This window comes from Sinocyclocheilus anshuiensis, unplaced genomic scaffold (genome assembly GCF_001515605.1).
Source record: "Sinocyclocheilus anshuiensis isolate Anshui unplaced genomic scaffold, SAMN03320099.WGS_v1.1 scaffold2293, whole genome shotgun sequence".
Lineage (NCBI taxonomy): Eukaryota > Metazoa > Chordata > Actinopteri > Cypriniformes > Cyprinidae > Sinocyclocheilus > Sinocyclocheilus anshuiensis.
The window spans coordinates 28,069-37,057 of NW_015552765.1; positions in this window are offsets into that span (position 1 = coordinate 28,069).

The following is an 8,989-nucleotide window of genomic DNA, read 5'->3' on the forward strand; positions in this document are numbered from 1 at the left end:
ATTTCTGTAGGACAGGGATATAATAAGGTCATCTCTTGTTTTGAATTTCTGTGGTCAGATATGAGCTCTGATCTAGTCTCATGCCTTCAAGCTAATCTAACTGGTTTGACAGCTATACTTGGGTAAATAAAAACATGTTGCAGGGCTAAACGATGAATGTTAAATGTTTGACAGATTCTGGATTTCTCTGGACCTACTGTTTTTTATTTATTTGTTTCTTTGTTTTAGCTTATCTTTCCTCAATGCAAAACTGATCAGCGTCAGACCCTCATTTTAATCAAAGCAGAACAAAAAGAGGACATAAATATTCAATGTACAGATATGTATTCAATGCAAATTACAATGAATTACAGTTTATGTATCTTCTAGGTATCACAAATGTATTTTTTGTAAATAGATCCCCCTGGTGGAGAAGCTCTCCTGACTTGGCTTTAGAGGTCTGGGCCCGTATTACAGGAACTCTACCGTGACCCCATGAATTTAAAATCACCATTGTTACTAAACAGATAAAGCAGGATTCTGGATTTCTGAGTCATTTCAATTAATCAATTTTAATTTGGTAAAGAAATGTATAAACTCATATAGAAGATCTGAAAAATAAATTCAGACCCAACAGTCCACGTCATTTCATCAATGTTTAACATATGTCAACAGTCAATTAGTAAAAAAGGAATAAGCCAAACTCTTAAGATTGGTGTGTTTACAGTAGATTTATGTTATTTTACAATAGAGCACATCAATCAGACATGGCAAAAACTGGCGGCTGACAATGTGCTTACTGTGCCAAACTTTAGTTGTCATGCTTTGTTTAGACGGGCAGCAAAAATCGGACTGACATATTCACCTCAAATTCTTTTAGTTTCTTTAGTATGAACAGCAAATAAAACAAAATAAAATCAGGTGTTAAAAAAGCTATTTCTATTGTTTTGTTGTTGTTTATTGGAATGTGTCACCATCAGATCAGATTTCAAGCAGTTTTTATCATCATTTGGGAAGCTGCACATTTTTGTATATCCTCGAAAGGAATAGTTAACCCAAAAAAATGAAAATTTGTTTAAAAATGTACTCAGGCCATCCAAGATGAGTTTATTTTTGGAACAGATCATTGAAACTGATTTAAATACATTTGGCATTCCATCACTTGCTCACCAATGGTTCCTCTGCAGTGAATGGGTGCCGTCAGAATGAGAGTCCAAACAGCTGATAAAAACATCACAGTAATCCACAGGTAATCCACACCACTCCAGTCCATTAATTAACATCTTGTGGAGTGAAAAGCTTTGTGTTTGTAAAAAAAACAATCATTAAGATGTTTTTAACGTCAAACCATTGTTTCCATCTAAAATACAAGTCTTCTATTATCAAAAATCATTTTTATGGAATTAGGAGAGAAATATGCACAGATTAAGCCCCGTTTACAAGCAAAAAAAGTCCAAAAAGTGGATTTTGATGTGAGAGGACAACAGGGGATGGACTTTTTCACCAGAGGAAGCATTATTATTGTTTATGAGCTCATATTTTGTTCAGAAGCAACAGTTTAGAGTTAAAGCACGTTAACTGTTATTTTTTTCTTCTTAAAAATATGCATCTTTTCACTTTACAAGATGTTAATTGATGGACTGGAGTGGTGTGGATTACTTGTGGATTATTGTGATGTTTTATCAGCTGTTTGGACTCTTATTCTGACGGCACCCATTCAACTGCAGAGGATCCATTGGTGATCACGTGATGTAAAGATAAATTTCTCTAAATCTGTTTCCATGAAGTAAACGCATCTACATGTTGGATGACCTGAGGGTGAGTACATTTTCAGCAAAATTTCATTTTAGATTAAGTATTCCTTGAACTATGTGACATTTCATTAGGAAATGAATAGCGCTAATACTTTTGGAATAAGCAGGTCAGATTGCATAACCTGAGAAAAGTGTCGACAGTCAGTCCTAAAGAGTGAAAGTTAAAACCAAATCAAATGTGTTATTCCTCCTTGTCTCCATTCATTTAATGAGCCTTCACTGCATGATGTACATCACTGTTGAGGTGAAGACCACAGTCTCACCAACGATCTACGCCGGATCTAAAGAAGAGTTTTGACAAGGAAAAATTGGTTTGTATATTGTATTGGTTTAGATATTGTGATATATGTATTATTACCTTTGATGGCCTGTCAGGGAGAGTCCAGATCTGTGGATTTGTAGCTTTCGTTGCTTTCTGGTATCTTATTTTTCCATAAAAAAAATGATTTCTTGTGAAAGCCTATTTCTGGTGCATGCAGAGAGTTAAGAACAGCTGGATTCGAGTTTAGAAAAGGCCTCAGAGTGAATAAAATGAATATCTGAACACCCTTTGGAAATGGAAAACGTGTAATGAATACAGAAGCATTGACAATTTTTCTTGACAATTTTTTTTTGACAATTTGTGCATTTTTTTGCAATGTGCATTAACCCACCTGTGTTGTGTTTAAGAGACAGAAAACCACACTGAGAATCAATTTGAGATTTTTTTCTTGGGTGATCAGCAAAATGAAGCCCGTGACCCAAGACAAGCCGAGCATCACTGCCAGAGAAAAACTACTCAACATCTTCTTCTTCAGAGAAGTTTTACATGATCTAAACAGCAACAGTGTGTTATTGGTGAAATATATTCTCATACATCTGGTGGATAACTGATATTATCTGGTCCCAAAGTAAACACACCTGTTTAAGTTAGGGTTGGTCCTGCAGATGTTGTAAGAGAACTGCAGCAGTACTGCTGTGCTTGAGATCAGCATGATCAGTAAAGGGAGCACGAATCCCCAAAACATGGGTTTCTTTATATTGAACTTTTGTTTGTGGTCCAGTGAAGCCAGCCAGCAACTGCAGAAAAGGAAAATGACAACTGAACCAACATTTCCAAAATCAATGTAATAATATTAAATAAAATAAATAAAAAAAATAAAGTAGTGAAGTTAATGTTTAAGTGAAGATTAAAGTTAAAAATATTTGTTACTTACAACTCTTCTTGTCGATAACCTAAAGGCTCCTCCACACGGTAGGTGGAACCCAATGAGATACCAACAATAAGAGCAGGCAAACCTAAAGAGGAAAAGCTTTATAGACACTGATGGCATTGCATATTGGAGACATTATTTCATGGTTTTATGGCTTCACGATGTTGTAATACAAACAGAAGACAATACATTTAGCCATATATCATTTAAACCATTACTGTATATTGCCCAACTTTAATAAGTTGGTCATAAATTAAACAATACATCAGTGTTTTGTGCACGTTTAATATCTCCTACCCCATCCAACAGCCATGCCGACCTGTGGAAACCATGAAGGTGTTCCAGACACTGAGTTTTTGAAGAGCAGGAACACATTAATGCCGTACAGAGTGTTCCAAGTGAACGTAGCCAACAGGAAGAACTGAAGCAGAGCTGTAAACGCCGTACAGGGTCCCTGATCTGAGTACTTGTGGTGATCAGACTCAGGAACTATATTCTCGCCAGACACCTTTGCTACATTCACATGTTGGATGGGGTTGTTTATGCCGAAGATGAAGAGAAGGTAGAAAACCGTCATGCTTATGCAGACATTCACTACTAGCAGAGTAGGGCTGCCTCCTCTTGACTTCCTATGGCATGTGTATGAATATGAAAAAAAACTGCTTCACCGCTGCAAAAAGCCCTTCCTGTCAGTAGTTGTCTATGCTTAACAGTATAAACTATAACCTTTTACCTGGTTATGATTTGGTACAATGCTGTGACAGACAGTGCCACCACAGACAGAGCACAGCCGGTGATGCTGATCCAATGCAAGGCTTCAGAATATTGATAGTTGATATCAAATGCCTGCAGAAAAAAATGGCAGCTCCATGAAATTCTAGTGGCAATGGACTTTAAATTACTGCATCATAGACGTGAGGCTATATCTTCACAACACTTTAGCATATTCAGACCAAACTTGGTGTGTTATGAGGTTACCTACACAGTATCAGCACAGTGCCACCTAGTGGTCAGGAGATATGAACAATGTCTATTTTTGCTTATGACTTATAAACAGTTTGACCAAAAATCACAACACTGGTCTCTTCACATTTGGAGCAGCATGCAGAGTCAAATGGTACCCAATCTTCCCATGTCGGCCATTTTGGGCATCGCCCATTTAGAATTTTGACAAAAAATGCTATATTTTATGAATGCATTGGCATATTGTTACGAAACTTGGTATGTGTCTTCAGCACCATGCCCTGAAGGTACTCAAAAAAAAATTTGTTGGAGCACCTTGTGGTCAAAAATTATAATGAAATTTAAAAAAAATGTTTAAAAACTTTGCAATGAAAGGTTCTTTGGGAAACTTAAAATAGATCTTCTACAGCATCACTTTAAAAAACCTTCTTTTGGAACCTTTATTTTTAAGACTGTACTGATCCATATAAGTCCAACATAAATTATATGTACATCCTTTTGCAAATATACCTTACCATTAGAATGGCAAAGTTTACATGTCCAAGTTTTTCAGGGTTACATCTGCAAACTGCATGTCCCGAGGGGCTCTTAATTTTAGTGCAGCCTTCTGTGCTCCAGTCGTTTTTAGTGTAACTCCAAAACACACATGCAAAGTTATTGAGGGATGTTGTGGAATCGGCCTGAAAGTACAAAATTGTATTAATTAATAACCACATAATTGTGCCTACTTCTGCTGAAGTGTTTGAGGAATGTCACAGCATAGTTCTGTCGTGACAACTCTCTGAGAGTTTAGCGTAGGACTATACATGGCAATGTGTATGTGTTCGTTCTTGGCGGAATAGATCTGCTATGCTGCTGCTGCTTTGGCAGAGCAAGTACCGAGACTTGCTACTGCCAATACATCCACAGACATGCACATATAACATATATGAAATAACCCCCATATATAACATATGTGAAATCACTCCATAGCAGATCTATACAGGTGGAGCTGGGGAAGGTGGAGTGTTTCTGAAGCGCACTGCAACTGCTACAGCAAGCACTAGCCAATTATTTGAATGTTGAGCAGCAAGCTCATTGGCTGCTGATGTAAAAAGAACCAATCAGCTGTTCCATTTGAATAATGATGTGATTATATCAGACTGAGTTAGAACCTATCAGCCTGCATCATCTAGAGTTGCATGACAGAACTTTATATTTCTGTGGCTTCCTACCAACATTAAGGCCTGAAAATTTTAGTGAAATGTGACAGGGGCTATTGAGTACTTTAGAATTTCACTAAAATTAAGCACAGAGGGAAGTGTGATGTTAAACTAGCTGCTCACCGATGGTGTGACTGCAAACATAATCTCAAATTTATTTTCTTGAATGTTAGCAGACATCACTTTTCTCTTGGTATCCAGAGAAGGTTGAAAGCTTTTTGACCGGAAGAACTGGTCATTATCATAAAGGACAAACCCAACAACTTTATTAGAATCTACAGAAAGAGTGAGATAGTTACTATTAAAATATAATTCTCAACAAATCATTTCATGTGGAAAAATCACAAAATACAAGTAGTGGAAAAGTAGAGAGTTGAGTCTGAATCCAGTTTTACCTTCACTGAATGTGATATTCATTTGAAGATCAACATTATCTTTGAAAGTATCGCCATGTGTTGTATTCAGTTTTATTCTGTCAGGCAAAAAGATATCACTCTGCCCTGGAGAAATGGAAATTAAGATAAATATGACTGTTAGAAGCAAGCTAACTGTCCAAAACAATATTTATAGTATAGTAGAATAATGATGATGATGATGATGATGGTGATGATGATGATGACGATAATAATAATAATAATAATAATAGAAATAATAAATATTATTACAATTAATATGTAATACCATACATAATATTCTTAATTACACCATCATTATAAAAGTAATTATTATTATTATTATTATTAGGGGCCAAGTACTGAAGGTGTGTAGGCACCTATTGTATCCGTTCTTCTTCTTCCGATCTGGAAGACTATGGCAGCCCATAGAACCATATGGTAAAAACATTAACCAAATTTGTAGTCTTTAACTCTAGCGCCAGCACTTGTCCAAAGTTGCACTCACGTTTGAGCTAATAACTTTTTAACCATAAGTGCTAGAAACTAAATTCCTTTTTTTCTTCTGATTCCTTGGCTCAAGTGGATTCAAATTAGTTCCTATGATGTCATTTTCCGTCATAAAAAAAAAAAAAAACTTTTTCGAGACCGTTTGTCTGATTTTCGCGAAAATCAAACCATATCATCTTCAGACCAGGTTGACTAAAAACAAAACAAAACAGGGAAATCAAGTTGATTAACCGTTTCTGAATAACATGCAAAAAAAAAAAATAGTCGAAGAGCTCGCCAAAGTGGACGTGAGGCTATATCTTCACACCACTTTAGACTATTCAGACCACACTTGCCCTGCGTTCCATTCGGAAGGGCTCATCCCTATGCCCTAATCCCTTCAAAGGGTTTAGCCTCCGGAGTGAGAGCTTCGAAGGGTTGAAGGGTGTAGAGGACCAAACAACTGTTTCTTGAAGTGCCCTTCTGCATCATCATCCCGTGCCCACACGGAGGCTCCGTCATCATACAAAGAATCTGTGCAAAGGATCATGGAAGCCCAAAGTATCCATCAGTTGTACCCTTCAAAATCCTTCATTCCGAAGAGCCATTTGTAGTGGCTAGTTTTGAGCACTTCGGTTTGGAACGACCCTTCAATATGGCGGCCATAATTGTTTTCACTCCGAAGTACCCTTCGGAGGGCAATATATCCCGTTTGGAATGCACCGTTGGTGTGTGTTATGACAACCATGATCTGAGGTTACCTGCATAGTTTTAGCATAGTGCCACCAAGTGGTCAGGATATATGAAAATGGCTATTTTTGCTTATGACATAAATGGTTTGACCAAAAATCATTTGGAGCAGCATGCAGAGTCGAATGGTACCAATTTTTTTCCATGTCAGCCATTTTAGGCGTCGGCCATTTAGAATTTTGACAAAAAATGCTATATTTTATGAATGCATTAGCATATTGTTACAAAACTTGGTATGTGTCTTTGGCACCATGACCTGAAGGCACTCAAAACGTTTCATGGCAGCAGCACCTTGTGGTCAAAAAATATAATGAAATTTAAAAAAGAATGCTAATAACTTATGGTTAATTTTGCCTATTGTCATGAGTCTTGTCTTGATAAATATCTTGGATCATGCTGAGAACATCGATACCGATTATGCCATAATAGGCCAATCTTCCTGTCCACCATTTTGATTTATGTTGAAAACCTACTTTTTTAACTCCTCCTAGACCACTGGTCCTATTTTCACCAGATTTGGCTTAGATCATCTTCAGACCATGCTGGCAAAAAAAACATGGAATTCAAGTTGATAGATGAAACTAAATTTAATTTAATTTACCACATCAACAAATTTGATGGCATGATGCCAAACTGCATCTGAGGCTGTATCTCTGCAAAGCTTTGGCACCAAACTTTATGTGTCATCATCACCTCACACTGACCATACCACATCCATTTGGTAACAGTGCCACCTATTGGTCAAAACTGATAAACAATTAAATCATATTACTAATGACTGACTTTATGATTTTTCAGGCAGTTTGAGTAAAATCTTAAAATGTCTTTATTTACTCATTGTTGCATTTGATCTGATCCTCCCTGCCATGCTAGCTAATCATTCTGCCTCTGTTGTGCTTGGCCCCTTAAGTGCTATATTTGTGTGTGACCCTGGAACACAATAACAGTCATAAGTAGCACGGGTAAATTTGTAGCAATAGCCAAAAATACATTGTACGGGTCAAAATTATTGATTTTTCTTTTATGCCAAAACTCATTAGGATATTAAGTAAAGATCATGTTCCATGAAGATATTTAGTAAATTTCCTACCATAAATATATAAACAAAATTTATTATCATTAGTAATATGCATTGCTAAGAACTTAATTTGGACAACTAAAGGCGATTTTCCTCAGTGTTTTGATTTTTTTGCACCCTCAGATTCCAGATTTCTTTCCTAACAAATCATACATCAATGGAAAGCTTATTCAGCTTTCAGATGATGTATAAATCATATATATATATATATATAATAACAATTATTTACAATATATAATTTATAATATATAATAACACATTATAAACATTAATATATGAACAAGAATTAACAAGTAGACATTGTCTTACTATATTGTTAGCCTAAAAATATACATGAATTGAAATAAATAAATATATACATACCTTATAATATAACTTTACCCCTTATATATATAATTAAAATAACCATTTCATATTCAACATATTGCCTAATTTTATTTTAGACTTTTAGATTCTTCCTCTTTTTCTTGAGAGTTCTCGTTATACATGTATATTCAAACTTAAATGGGCACACACTTGCCTTTAAAGGAAGTTAATTGAACTTTTTTGATTGCCGTTTGTCCCTTCAGCGACTGCACTGCCATTTTCGGTTGCACCAACAATGAATTTGAGTACTCACACAGAGAGAGTTTCTGTAGAGTCTGTGTTAGTCTGAACAAACACAATCTGAAGTCAGAAAGCAAGTCAACATGTGAATGTTTATGAAGTTTGCATTTAACATGGTACTATATGTCAGTGGCAGTGTAGCGAGTGTGAAATATTTTGTTACTCAGAAAGTACTGCATGGTCGACCGAAGAGTACATCTCGTGACTTGCGCTCAGGAGCTGACTGATTGTAGCGACTGCTGATACGGCAATATCCTGCACAACGAAGAAGAAAAGTTTCTCAAGACAACTCTGGAATGGATACAGTATTATGAAAATGTTACAGACACACTTGGTTTCGTAAGGAAGATGAGCATGATATCTCACTGTGGGTTCTGTGCAGAAAGTAAAAGTGTCTGTGCGGTTACTTAGAATCTAAAACTGGACCCATGCAGTAGATTATGTATAATGTTCTGTCAGGACCACTATCGTCAAAGATGATTGACAATTAGCATACAGTTTGGATTGGCGGTATAGTTCTGTT